The sequence below is a fragment of the Varanus komodoensis genome, unplaced genomic scaffold (genome assembly GCF_004798865.1).
Source record: "Varanus komodoensis strain SLA01 unplaced genomic scaffold, ASM479886v1 scaffold1, whole genome shotgun sequence".
Classification (NCBI taxonomy): Eukaryota; Metazoa; Chordata; class Lepidosauria; order Squamata; family Varanidae; genus Varanus; species Varanus komodoensis.
Genome location: NW_025335268.1, coordinates 96,908,595 through 96,923,499, shown reverse-complemented (window position 1 = coordinate 96,923,499; position 14,905 = coordinate 96,908,595). Strand labels below are relative to the sequence as shown.

The 14,905-nt window shown below is 40.4% G+C and overlaps 1 protein-coding gene across 3 annotated transcripts in view; it reads left to right on the top strand.

The window, feature by feature from the left end:
* SEMA4G (semaphorin 4G) overlaps positions 1 to 14,905 on the top strand; it is a 93,045-nt gene that overhangs the window by 15,529 nt on the left and 62,611 nt on the right. The window lies entirely within an intron of this gene.

Genomic DNA, 14,905 nt, shown 5'->3' with positions numbered 1-14,905 from the left:
TATGTATATGGCAAATTATTTAAGTATCTGTCATGATAAAAAAAAACTCTTTTGGGTGTAGAAAAAATCTTAACAGTGAAGGACAACAAATATCTTGGTTGCAATTATACAGTCAGCTGGTAACTGCTTCTATAAAACTTAATTCCAAAATTAAAAAGTACACAATCTATTTAACCATTTGTTTTCAGTGCCTGATGCCCTGCCTAATGCTTATTGTAGTCAGGTTCCTGCTGAGACGGAAGGCTTATTTTGCTTCACTTAGTTAATGTGAGAGTTCGACCTACTTTCTGATGCCAGTCTAGTTGTGCTCTTGCAAATTCTATTTCCTGAGTCTCATACATTATCATTAACCTGCCTTGTGTCTTGCTGTGCTCCGTTTATCTCCCATACCTTGTCATTATATGCTGGGCTGGAATGTATCCTTCAGGTATTCCCCTTGGCTTCTGGAAAGTCTTTGTAGAATCTGGCAGAGCACTTGGTGTCTTGAATATTGGCTTTTACTCATTCTAAATATGAGTTTCTGGTCTTCATGGTTCAAATAAAACAAAGAAAAAGCTCTAGAAATGCACAGAAGGTAGCCTAGAAATCAGGCTGGGGAGCTGATTTTTCCAAGCTGGAGTTTGTGGCCTACGTTAACCAGCAGCCCTTGCAGGGATCTTTGTCCCTGTACTTTACCTGTCGTACTGCTTTCCTTCGCTCTGCAGGCTTATTGTGACAGTGAATGAGACAATCCTAGGTCTACTATTATGAACCCCTTAGAGGGAGGGAGGGATACAAATGTGATGATAAAAGAAGTCGTTTATAGGCTTAATAGTAGTAGGCCAAGTTAATAATAAATTTTGAAGCTTATTTAGATTCAATCAAAATTGTTTGGCCTTGTTTCCACACTAATGTGTGCTTTAGGTTTAGAATTGCAGCTGTAATGCAGCAGTCAGGGTTGTAATGTCAGCCTTTTTACTGGAAATTGAACACTGTTCAGATGTGTTAGACTAGAGTATTCAGGGAGGGTGCCTGTAGGTGAGTGGTAGGAATTGCTATTGTGCAGTTATTCTTAAGGATCCATAATTGCATGGATTTGATACTTTACTGGGTTGACTTCTGTGTATCTTTGACACCCTCTCTCGCTTCCACTCTAACACAAAGATAGGTAGGTGGAAATGTCAACTATCGGACTCCACAGGGCCTTGTACAGTCAACAGGCTAATGTGTTGCCTCTTGGCAAGCAGGGGGCATACAAGTTAACCTTTCATTGCACTTGTTATGGAGGAGGAATAGAAGAATACAGAAGTGCAGAATTGGCAGTTTCTTAGGAATCCAAATTCAGCAGTCCTTTCAGGCTCTGAGCGGGCAATCAAAGCAGATATTTTCATAGCTTCAAAGCAAGGTTAATGCGACAACTTCTTTGGAGAGGATTGAGGGCAATCGATTCTAACAGAGGCTTTGCTCCTGAGGCTGTTAGAAATAGTTCTAGAAGAGGATTTTCATCTGGATAGTTGAGGGGTTAACTCACCTCCAAGTTCATTTTTTGTCCTGGTGCTGCTCACCACCACCTGCCTCCTTGGTTGTTTGCTGGAAAGCAAACCAGGCACATTAAATCTAATCACATATTAATATCAGTCTAGTGTGGCCCTTTTGCCTCTTCATTTGCTTGGGATAGCAGGCACTAGAATAAAGAAGAGTTGAATTTGATGGCACATTTTAATTTGAGCAAATTGTACTGGCTAAGTATATGTTAATAGTTTTTGGTGAAGTGAAAGAGCAAAACATTATGCAGGTCATTAATACTGTGGCTCTTGACAGTTGGGGGTGCTACTGAGATCCTCTTTAGCTTTGGAATTTTTGCAAGACATTGCCTACATGCTTCAAAGCCCACCTTTTTAGCCACAAGGACCATAACCTTCCTTGGTTTAAAATAAGGTTGAAATTCTTGGGATGCTAAATTCTGTGCCCCTCACTGTTAGGAAGGGACAAGTGCCAGGGATTTTCCATGGCCTTTTTTGCTTTTGGATATAAAGATTCAAATACAAGTATGAGCAGCACAAAGTGCAGTGAAGCTAGCAAAGTTGTCCCACAGATTGAAAACTCCCACTGGAAAAGAAATGCGTGGCTACAGAGTAAATGATATGCCCAATCATCTAAATATAAAAACCTAAATCAGCCTGATATCCATCAGCTTTTGTCTCCTTTCACTTTTTGTTTTTCCCTGATTTCTTAACATTTCCTCATGTCATATGTTTACTGTCCTGTTCTTTGGCACTGCTTGAAGGAAATTAAATTAAATTTGTAATTTGGATGTTCTTCCAGTTTTGCATACTGGGTTAGTATACAAAATTACTTTTGATCTTGTTTCAGCAGGAGTGTTGCATTGTAACCACAGATTCCACTTTAGCAGCAGCTTTTGAAAATGAATGTGGCAGCTTAAATTGGGATCTAATCATCTGTTTGGTCTGTTTCAGCTGTATGGGTGCCCAATCCAGGTTTCCCCGGGGGATGAGAATTGCAGATGAAATGCTGTCAGTATGAAAAGTGTTTGTGTGAAGCTGGCCTTAACATACTCAAGCATGTCAGTGTTGCCTATTCTGCTTCAGAATGCAACTTTAGTTAGTCTGTAATCAAGATCTCTGAACCTTATCATCTGAATAGTTAATACTGGTGAAAACTTGCTTTCTTTGGCAAGTGTCAAGTGCCTTCCTTTCCTGTCCCCACCTCTCCCAGCATTTGCATACTTTCATGGCCCATGAGTCTCCCAAGCCACTGAAATGTGGCCTCCATCCTACAGTTTGCAAAGGGACCGAAGGAAACAGTTATGCAGTTTGAATCTAGCCCAAAAAAAGACAGTAGCCAGTAATTTGAGGGGGCTAGTTGGTTTAGGAAATAATGATGCTTGCAAGTGTGCCTGCTCTGCTTATGAATATAAAATAAATAGCTTATTTTTAAAGGTGTTTATTAAACCTCCTTGCCCCCCCCAATAGGGACAAGACTTCCTGATGAGGCGTTTACTGCACAACTGCCTTTCCTCATCCACAGGATTTTTCAGGGGGTCCAAATGATGCTAGCACCTACTTGTAACCCTCCCATGTCTTCTCATTGCTGCTCCTGTTTTTTTTTTCCTTGTACAAATAATTTAAATGAGTTGCAAGGGGTGGGGCAAGATGGACTAGCTGAATTATGCTTTCAGTAGCTCTAGGAGTTGTCCATCTGGAAGTAACTCTACCCTGGAACTTCCAAATGTTCAAACAAGTTGGGAATAAAAATCAGTACAGGTACTGGAATCAGTAAAGAGCACGACCCTTTCTCATTTTTCTCTCCTTACACTGACTTATTTATAGTTAAATGTTGATATACTTTTTCCAACAGTTATTTAAAATGCTTTACAACAAGAAGAAAGAATAGAGGAGGAATAATGTAGAATAATATAATTAAGGAATTAAGAACAGCACGAAAAATGCTTGAATAGTTGTTTGCATTACGGTTTGGGATATCAAGAGTGAATATGCATTTATAGGTATGTTACCTAGACTTTGAGTCTTGACTGAAAAATGGTTTTATTTAACTCCTTGCCAGGATCAGTGTCAATTCCAGGCACCAGTATTGTGTTTTTTTGTTCAAATCAGATTAGTGGTTAACTTAATCTTTGGGAATGGAGGTTGTGGCAAGGAGGGTGGTACTTATTCAGTTTCCTCAACCAAGCTCTGAGTATAGTAATTATAGTAGGCAAATATCTGTATTTTATTCTATAGGTAGTCTGCAGGTTAAGAACGAGTTCTATTCCTGAGAATATCTTTAAATGAAATTTGTATGTAAGGCAGATCACATAAGCAAAATAATTTGTCTTAGTATATGCATATATTTTACCTTTGTATGCATATAAAACAAGGAACACGCTCATATTCACTAAAACATCTTAAACACAAGAAGCATTGTATTAATGATGATAATACAGTTATAATAAAGTAACTACCGGTCCTGGAGGGGGGGGGGGAAGAGAATGAATCTGTATGTGTGTAGTTATACAGTATTGTAAAACAAATAGAAGAAACACTTGAGGTAACATTAACTGCTTGATGATGGAGATCTCTCAGGAACTATGTGGCCACTGAGAGACATGTTGTCAATCGTTCGGGAGAGCTAGCTGTGACTGTCTCTAGGGCCACTGATGATGCCTTGGCAAATGTCTCATATAGTTCCCTAGAGATTTTCACGGCTTTTTGCTAGAGATATTCATATAAGGTTTCTTGCCATCTCTGTGTTTGTAAGGATGGGTTGATTGTAATCTGGATGTCTATTACCCAGGAACTACCTATGTAAGTTTTTCGTTTATTATGCGGGATAATAGGTTGGGTGGGCAGGCAAGCCTTTGCATGTTTAGACAGACATGCATGCTCCTGTCCTAAGCTGGCTGGGGGGTACTGGGAATTCCAAGGCTTTTTCTGCCTGAACATATACCCTAGGAGACTTAATTTTGGATCAAGGACAGAGATTCAGAGATTATGATTTGTGCAGAACTATTTTAAACTGAAATGGAATTGATGCATGTTTGTAGGTGTTCTTGGATTGCAGCATGAAAAGGGTGTTAAGTTAGACTGAACTGGTACAGAAACTTGATCTTATTTCCTGCCCTTAATGAAGCTTCCCACTAAGCAAACTATGTGTAATCTTTAGAGCAAAACCAATTTCCTGTAACTGTGACTGTAATAAGGGGTGTTGGTGGGCAGTTGCTCTAAACGTCACTGTGCCTTGTGGTGTTTTAAAACGGGAATCATACGCTGAACTTTCCCCTTGACTGCATTTTTGATGAATGATTTCTTCAATTCCTGCACCTAGTAAGATAACCTCCACTCCACTCCCATTTCCTGGCTTTAACCGGAGAGTTTTCTGGGGACTGTGATTGCCACTCTGAGGCAAGGATGAGTTAACTTCTCAAGATTGCGACACTTTTTTGTGTACACAGTGGGTCAAAAATTAACTAGTTTTTTAAATAGTTTATTGCCTGATTTTTCTTAATGACAAAAGGTTGCACACTGACCCCAAGCAAATGAGTACTCTGAAAGCTGCTGTAATTACAGCTTTCCAAAACACAGATTCAATTGCTGTGATCAAGGTGAATTAAGCATAAGAGCTAACCTTGTCCATTGTTGAATTTGCCTCCATTTCTCTGGGAACACATCTCATAGAAAGGGAGCTTGTGCTGACTTTTTCCTGCTGCAGTGCTTAAACTTTAGTCAACATTTGCTTTTGTGATAAGGGAGGACCCTGTTGCTATGGTTTCCTCCCCTTCTTTTTCCTTCTCTTGAAGCCAGAACTGGCTGGGTATTCTATCTACAGCCAATTGCTTTCTAGAGAGAAAAACAGGTAAGGTAACAAAGTTCAGAGCTTGTTTGCCTTTTCAAAACTTGGCTGTCCTCCTCTCCCTGTTCATGACCAGTGAAGTTGCATGATTTTTTTAATTGGAAGGGGTGTGTGTGTGTGTACACCTGTACCCACACCTGTTTTGATGTATTCTTTTATCAGCCTAGATCAAGGATGGGCAGAAGATAAATCTACAGACGGTTTAGATTTCAACTCCAGCATTCCTGACCATTGTCCATGCTGGCAGGTACTTTTATATGATGAAATCCAAAATGGAGATCTTCATTCTGCCTACATGTGCTATATTCCCAGTGCCGTTTTTTTTAAAGTTTTTTTATTCTTCCAGTTTTCATTTTCGTATATGACACCAAGCTTTATATACTGCCTCAAATTCTTTAATGTGAATGTTAGGAACCATTTTGACAAGCTTCAAGTGTACAGACTCCCTCTTACTAAAAAAATCTTGTATTGAAGTACCATAATAGAGCAAAAGGAAACAAAATTCAAGTCATATTGAGTACGGTTCAGTTTGGAAATGAACTGCAACTGAACAAAGGAAGTGCTTACCAAAGGTAACAGCAAAGCAATTTATGATCTTTAGCAGGAAGGATAAAAAGCTGGGGTAGAGTTCTAAGAAAGTAAGTCAAGGGTTATCTTAAAGTAGCCTTCCTCCAGAAGTGTTAGACTACAACTGGCATTGCCAGTTCTGGGGGGCCTAAGATTGGGAAAGGCTGTCTTGGGGCAAAGGTGAGTAGATATTAAATGTGTCAGAAATGTCCCTCCTTCATTTTTTTTAACACTAGAATTTAAAGGATGACTTGCCAAAGCTAAGTGAAAAGACTTAGAATTAAGGCAGAGGGTGCCCATGAACACATCCCAAGCTTAGGAATTTGTTTTTAATGCCGAAATTGAAATAAGCAAAAGTCCACCATTGATTAACTCAGCTTTTTGTCATCTCAGCAGTTCTGTTTGGGTAGAAAGTCATTTTATTGTTGCTATTGTTAAATAATTGGAAATCAGAAATCTGGGCTGTTTTATTGCAAATTGCTCTGAATCTACCAATAGATTTACGCAATCTTCTGCTCACCCTTCCCCTAGAATGGCTGCTTGCTGCGTCAGGTAATGACCTTGTGGTGGTTAATGAAGGAAATAGATAGCAATTTTTATTTTGATTGTCTAAGTCCTCTAGGCAATTTATTTTGCTGTCTGAACATCCTGGCCAGTACTGTTTGCAGTGTTCTAGCCTATCAGCCATTTACTACCTTGTAAAACTTGATTTCCTTTGAAATCTTTTTTCTATGTGCCGGAAGAGTAAGCATTTCTCTTCGTATCCCTATGGAAAAATGTTTTGCTGAGCTATCATCTGTATGTGTGCTTAGAGCTTCCTCCTTGCTCACTTTTACTTGAAAGCAACCATGAGCATGGAAGCTCTGAATTTGGTCACAACAGTGCCATTGTGGAAGGAAAGGTTTTTGCAGTTTCTGGATCCATAATGAAACTTTCTGAAGCTGGGGAGTGTAAGGGGAGAAAGAATGCAGGAACCTATATCCTAGAATGACTACAGTGGAGTGATATCCCTTTATGGATTTCCCTTATAATGGGATTGTAGGTCTCTTCCCATTATTGTTATACATGGATGAACCAACTTCTTATACACATGGGTTGGCAATATCCAAGTTACTGCTTGTAAGTACTTGTTCCCTTGGAATTAAAGGAAATTTAGTAAGTTCTCTTTAGGCGCAGTGCGTATTTTGTAATGCGTGAACCTTTTCTCTGTGTCCTGTGGTGTGGAGAGAGACCTATTTTTATTTAGTACCAAAGGTTTAATTGCAGGACACACTAGGGTTTGGTAAACATTTTTTGGTGTCTTTCTCCAGTAGTATATTGCATATCTAGCCAGCTTGACCCATCTTGATATGACTTACTGCAAATATTTGTGGTGAGCTCTCACCTGGTGTCCTTTGGCTTCTTTTGCCATAGCCAGACTGGCTGAAACTGTATTCTGTTCTATTGACTTATTCCTTAGGAATGTTTTTTACTTGCTGTATGGAAGCTGAGTGATATATGTTTTGGAGCCTTTCTTGGGCAGCACTACAGTTGTCTATTCTTTGCCCACAAGTTTCATGCATGGTCAAAAGCTCCATTGTGCTCTGATGCTGTTTTCTCCTGTGAATTGGAGGAATGCTTTTATGTCTGCAGTAGTGACCTGCATGTGTGGAACATGCCATGATCATTGATGTAAGTGTGCACTGGAGTCTGAACTGTATGCAAGGAGTAAGGTGAGATCAGTGTTTTAGAGTTGGGGTGCCACAGCCAAGAAGGCTCTTCCCCTCCCCCAGTAGTTTCATGTCGATGTTGAACAGCATGAATGATGTTCAGCCGGAACTTGTCTTCCTGTAAGTTGAGTCCAGTATTCTGTTTCTTGCACTCTGGGATAATCAAGAAGAGATCTTGACCTTCCTCTATGTGATATTTTGCAAGGCTATCTAGCATGACAGGATTCATGCAGTTACAGTTCTCTCCCCTGTCCTACTGTCATTGTCAGTAATGGAAGTGAGGAATTAACTATGCAGGCTTCAAGGATTGCATAACTGATGAGCCTGGATCAGGCCTGTCTGAATGGCTTTGGATCTGGCTCCTCCCTGCCTCTGGTTTGTAACGATGATCGCGGTGGAAATTGCAATCTAGTTAAGATAGGAATTGTAGTCTAGCACATCTGTGGTGAGGGAGGGCACACAATTGGGAAGGTCTGGAAGGTCTGTCTCAGGGTAACCAAGAATGGAATTGTGTAAGGAACGGCTGTGAGCATCATTCAGAACAAATTCTAGGCTCAGAATTTTTTAATTCCACATGTATAGCTTTTGTTCCAGACAGATCTGGTAAAAAAATTCAAAGCAGATCCTACAAGCCTGAACCCCGTCCAGAGAACCAGATAGCTGCATCATATGTGGTCAGACTGTTCCTTCACTGTGCCCAGTCTTGCCTATTTTGACTAACAGTGACTCTCTGGGTTTCAGGCCAAAGCTCCTCCCTCCCTCATTAGCCTTTTAGCTGGAGATGAAATCTGGGGCCTTCTGTTTGCACAGCTTGTGCTCCGCCACTGAGCCATGGACCCTCCCCTCTATTTTCTGTGGACAGGATAATTGAATTTCTGCAATATTTGAATAACTATTTGCCGGATCATCCTGAAAATAAGGCATAAATCAAGCCAAATCTTATAAAATCTAGCACTATCCAAACTCTGAACGCAGGTGTAAAAACCACGATGCATTTCACTAGTCGTCCAGTATTTGCTAAGTGCAGGCATTAGGGAAAGGGACTTATTTTACTTTCTGTAGCAAATGGCTTATTATCTTTAAAAGTGATTTAAACAATTGCCATGGACTTGGAAGGCGAAGCTTCTGTTTTTAACTCTTTACTGCCTAAGAGAAGTAATTTCTAGATGTCCATAGTATTTACCTTAGTTTTCCTATTGGCTGTACCTATTCAAAGTTGAGTTCTTTTACAGGTCCCATTATTTTCAGTAGAAGGAGTTAAACACATAATCATTCCAGTTGAGTCAGTGAGTACTTAATTTTGACTGGATCAGACCGCATTCTTTTCCAATGCTATTCAATGTGCAAGCAGCTATATAAAATGATCCCCTGCTTAAAGCAATTCTCTGTTCTCTCTTGTGCTCTCTCAGGGTATTGACAGATGTTTTGTCTTGGTTTTATTTTAGTATTTCTGTGCCATTTTGCTCAACTCAAAGTGGCTCACAAAATAACTTTCAAACAAAATACTCCAAAGGCCTCAAACAATAACATTATGCAATATAATAATTGGAATTAACATCAACATTTCTATGGCACAGGGTGAGCAGGATGACTTAATAGAAGCCTGCTGTAATAAGTTGAAGAGCCCATGTGGGCCTTAGAGGGGAGTTCCAGTGCTTAGGTATCATCACCATGAAAGTAATGTCCCATGTATGCACAAGTCCCAGTGAAGATATTTGGTATTCAAATCAGATATCAAATGCCACCATCCACCCATACCAACACTTAAACAAATCTTGCTGTACCAGGCACCAACTGTTGCTTTCATCTAGCCTTGCCCTTCCTACCACTTGTGCCATTAGAAGCAGGTTGATTTATTCTGCTCAATTAATTCTGCTGTTGGACAGCCCTGAACTTAACTGCAAATGGCAGTGGGTGCAGAACCTCCTGTAACAGGCAAGCAGTTTATTGCAAGTAAGAATCAGGGGCTCACATTAGAAGGCACCTGCCATGGACCAACTAATGACAAACAGATCCTCTTGGCTCTGTTGCTGATGCAATTACCTGTGCGTTCTTGTTCGTTCTCTCTCTGTCTTTCTCTCTCAATGGGGACTGAGCCCAGATGCTGAGTGGGTGATTTCAGGGACGAAGAAAAGAAGGGGACTTCTGAGGGTCTCAAAGGTTTTTTAAAAAAACTGGAGTCAGTACTCTTAAGCCTTCTTCAAACACTCTGGACCTGCATTTAAGGCTGCAGAACATGTTAGACTCTGTGTGAAAATTCACCACATTCAATAAATATGTACTTTTTTCCCTCCCACTGCAAGCTCTGAAAAAAAAAATTTTTTGAAGCATAGTAGGTTTGAACTGAGGAAAAACTGGTTATGGAAGGAAGCTATAATTTATCTGTAAGGTCATCAGTATGTCTCTTTCTCACCCTTGGAGAACTTCCACAATTTGTTATGCTGAATTACATGATTGTAATCCATTTTCATTCCCTAAAGGAAGCCTCCTTATTTAGCTTCAATATTTGCTTCTTCCTCCAGGGACAGACTTGTCCCATTGCATTCATACACACCACCTTTACTCTGAACTCCAGGCTTCTCTAATGCAGGGACGAGCTGAAAGTAGAACTTAATGCTGTATGGGATACCACACCTGGTTGATGAGGAGTTACAGCGCAGTAGCATGAGGCTAAGTTGTTCTGTATGTTTGATAAGGCTTGTTCAATGATGGCACCCTTAAAATGTGTCAGATGCTACTTCCATCATACCGAGTGGGTGTGCTGGGATGATGGAGTTGTAGTCCAATATAGGCTGAGGAAGGCTGCGCAAGTAGCTACCCTACCTAAATTTCCACTCAATCCAGGCAACCTATCCTGTCCTCTATAAAAACAACCCTATCAGTGTTCATACAGTAGCAACAAGGTCCCAACTGTTCAAGGTCTTAAAAATAGGACAGCAAATAAATGAAATGTCTCCATGCTGAGACAAAGCTATGCCCACATGGCACACAGAAAGAAGGAAAGTAAACAGTGTTTTGTGTGTGGAGATGGGCCAGAGGGAATACTTTCACAATAGCTCAGGTAGCTACTACTTGCTGATTCAAGAAACAAGAACTCCCACAAAGTTTATTGTGCCAGCTTGTGTTTAATGAAGCAAGTGCTTGGGGATATTGTTCATAAAATACCTGCAGACCAGCTCAGTTTATTTGTTCTTGGAGTCATCCTGGCTGATCACATGGCAGCAAAAGAAAGCCACATGTCCTACAGCAACAGCATCAAACAGCAACAACTTGGCAACACAAAATGAACACCTAAAAATGAAAAGGGCACACTGGAGATGTCTAGTTCATATACAATTCTTGGGAAGCGGAGACAGAGTTTCCAGTCGCTGGGCAGAGAGAGAGATGGAGTAGTACAAAAGGCAAAGAAATAAAATTATAGCAGTGGTTAAGAGCATGGGACTGGGACTCGGACGACCTGGGTTCTAGTCCCCGCTCAGCCATGGAGCCAACTGGGTGACTTTGGGCCAGTCACAGACTCTCAGCCCAACCTACCTCACAGGGTTGTTGTTGTGGGGATAAGATGGAGGAGGAGGAGGAGGATGTAAGCTGCCTTGAGCCCTTTGTAGGAAAAAGGCAGGATATAAAAAAATAAATAAATTCTAGAACCACAAAAATGCCAACAAGAGAACATAAGAGAGGCCAGGCTGGAGCAGACCAGGAGTCCATTAGCATTCTCTTGGTCCATCCAGCAGGCCATGGGAAACCCAAATGCAGGACTTGGGTGCAGCAAATCTCTTCTACCCATGTTTCCCAGTAACTGGTGCATCCAGGTGTTCTACCACTGATGCAGAAGGTAGCATAGAGCCATCAACACTACTAAACACAGATAGCTTTCTCCGCTGAGAATTGGTTCAATTCTCTTCTAAAGCCATCTATATTGGTGGGCATTACTAAATCTTGTGTGAACAGATGCTGGCCACTGTCTTGTTTAAATGTACGTGATCACTGTAGGGCAAAAGTTAAGTATTTGGTCATCATTTTTCCTTTCCTCTTTGGGAGGAACCTAGTAGAGAAAAACTAGTCCTATTAACCTCTGAGAGGGTAAACAGAATGGAGAATGGGAATTAATACTGGACAGGAAACACAGAAGCACAGAAGATCTGGCAAGAAACTCAGCAGGAGTGAAGCTTTAATCTTCACCAGCCTCCTTCAACCTTGTGCCATCAAGATGTATTGGACTGTCACTCCCACTATTCCCAGCTAGTATGGCTTGAGAATTATGGAAACTGTAGTCAGGTACAGATGGAGGGCATTAGACTTGGGAAGTATGGTTTAAATGAATTTCTTGAAAAATCAAGTTACAAACGAATAGAAATGCAGAAGGCAGAATGCGGAGTAGCAGCAAACTACAAGATGTGATGTGGACTGAATCATTTTCAAGCATAGATCAATTGTATGAAAACTGTCCGTGTGGATATACCTTTAGCCTGCCCAGCACTCATGGGTTGCAGTGCAGTACAAAGGATAATTTTGCCTTGTTTTTACAGCTGTATCACATTACACATTGTATCAAATTACTGCTTTTTAATTGAACTGGAGCAAACAATTGTTAGGACAAGTTAAAAAAACCAAACTGAGCCAGCTCACCTGTGAACATGCTGAGTCCATTTCCTCCCTATCCCATGTGTGTGTCTGTCTCTCACACACATTCAAACTTGTACAACTGGGGTTATGTATTGGACTAACCAATGCTATTCTGTTGACCTTAAAAATAACAAATGTTTTAAGATAGCATCACAGCTAATATTCAGCTTAGCTCCATCCCCATTATATTTTGAAGAAAGGTAATCTCTGCCTCCTGTATTCATTTTTGGTTTTTGGCTGAAAGGATATACCAATGAAAACAGCTTTCATCTTACCACCATTTTATAACTTTACAGGCTCAGTATGTGAAATGCTAGGGTGCCTTTTATATTTTGCTATGCAATGCAATGCTATACCTGTCTATTCAGAAATGTGTCCTGTTGAGTTTAGTGGAGCTTACACCACTGAGTATGGGAATTTCAGCCTTAGTATTCATGTACAGTAGCATGGAGATATAGTTTTCCTTATACCCACAAGATCCTGTATTTATATTTGCATGACATCCTCCAAGTTTTCTGTTTAGCCAAAACTGAGGCTGCCATATACTAGGGACAGTGACCAGAAAACTAGAAATGTCCTTTATCTGTAGGGGTCACTGGGATGCTGCTTTAAACATGTCAGCAACTATATATCTTCATAGCCAAAGAAGGGGAAATTCCGTAATGCAAAACCATCCCACTTCCTTGCAAATAAATAGTATGTGAAAACCACAGATAAGGAAAAGTTCCAAATGGCAAAGCCTGATCAACAGCATTTTTAGAAATGAAACCCATGCATCCTTTCACTGTAACCATTGTAACTGTAATTTTTACTGCATCTACCTTGCCACTTGAAATCACTTCCTTATTTGTGGTTTGTACTTATTTGTTTTAAAATGCACCTTGTTCTGTGCTATTTCAAATAAAATATATTTAAGGCATTTCTTGCATAGGATCACATCTGTCATTCTGTTACAAGTTGCAACTGAAAGTTTCCCAAAAACTGCTGCATGCTTCATTTCTGTTTAACTTTAGGTCTTCTCTCAACATGCTAAGTTTTGTTCCACAATAAACAAGAGGTCATGCCCAAACAGAGTATATTCATCTGTAACTGGAGTTACAGCTTAACAGCTTGGCATGTGGAATACGTAGTGCCCCTGTATCAGGCAATGGAGAGCAAAGTAAAAGATGAGAACAGTCTTTCCAAACCTGGGGCCCTCCAGGTGTTCTGTATTACAATTCCTGCCATACCCAGCCAGGTAGGGGTAATGGGAGTTGTAGTCCAACACTTCTGGGGCTCAGTTGATTGGGAAAAGCTGATTGAAAGTAAATTTGGATACTATGAGGAGATGGCACATGACAGCCAGAAAAGAGTTCATCTCAAGAAACAATCACTAGAGGGGCTACAGAGTCAACTTGAAGAACGCATAAGCAGGAGCAGAACAGAAATAAGCAACAGTGAAAGAGGGGTTCAATTGAGTAAAAACAAAAGCCAATTTACTGGATTGAGAATTGCATTTTATATGGCCCTGGGCCAATAAATATGCAATATGAACTTGCCAATGAATCTGAATAAGGGGCTCTGAATAAGGCTGCTATCTAAGATACTTCTCATGGCTTAAGTGGCTGCATCTTTATTAGCCAATTATCCAAAATTGCAGGTTCACTCAAACCCTGAACATTTGCATGGCTTTTAACAGGGAAATATGGATTCATTGCAGGCCTAGTTATGTTAGCCAGCGTCTGATTCAAAAACAGAGCAGCCCTTATGCTGCTAAGACAGGTATTAAATACCATCAACTTATGCTTTGTTTCCATATTTGGATTTAAATCAAACCAATGTGATCTCCTCTGAGCCATGTAGTTTCACTGTCATCAAAAGAACTGGCTAATTTTGATCAACTAATGAGAAGAGTTGGAATAGTCATTTTAAAGATATCACAGTTTAAAAGCTAAGAGCATTCTCCTAACTGCCAACCCCATTCTAAGGCTGCAGAGTGCATTGCTATTATTGGAATTGTATTCCAATACATTTCAGGAAGGCATTAGATTGGGCAAGCCTGACGTATGATTTCTGCAGAACAGGTTACGGTAGGAAGGATTTAGTTTTGTTTTTGCTGTCCCTAAATAATTAGAGGCCAAAGCCTTGCCAAGCTACTGCAAATTGCTCAGATAAGTGGCAGACCTCAGTCCAGCACTACAGGCCCCGCCCCTTCTGCCACCAGTGCTTGTTTCAGAGGTTTTCCTGGCTTTTGTGTAGTCCCAATGAACCATTCCAAATGTTGAAATGCTTTTCCTTAGGCTAAGTGTAAGGTAAGTGTTTTAAACATTAAGTTTATGTCGGTATTTTTGGCTCCACATTTGGCCCAGGACACCACTGAAAGAACAACCCCTTAGAACTGCCTACTGATTTTAAGTAAATAATGAGAAAAGAACTGGCATAGTAATCCTGAAGATATAATAACTTTTGGAATGCAGTCCTTGGTCTCCTTACACAAGAGGTTCCTTACACTGCAATAGATCCAGATCTATTTTCTCCCCCTGCTCGGATGGAGATAGCCTTGCTGAAGAATGGCCATTTGAGATTCAGATTATCATGTACTCCTGGAAATTCTTTCTCTTTTTGAATCCTGGATGATGTGTACAAAGAGGGGATCTTGTCTGAAACTGAAATTT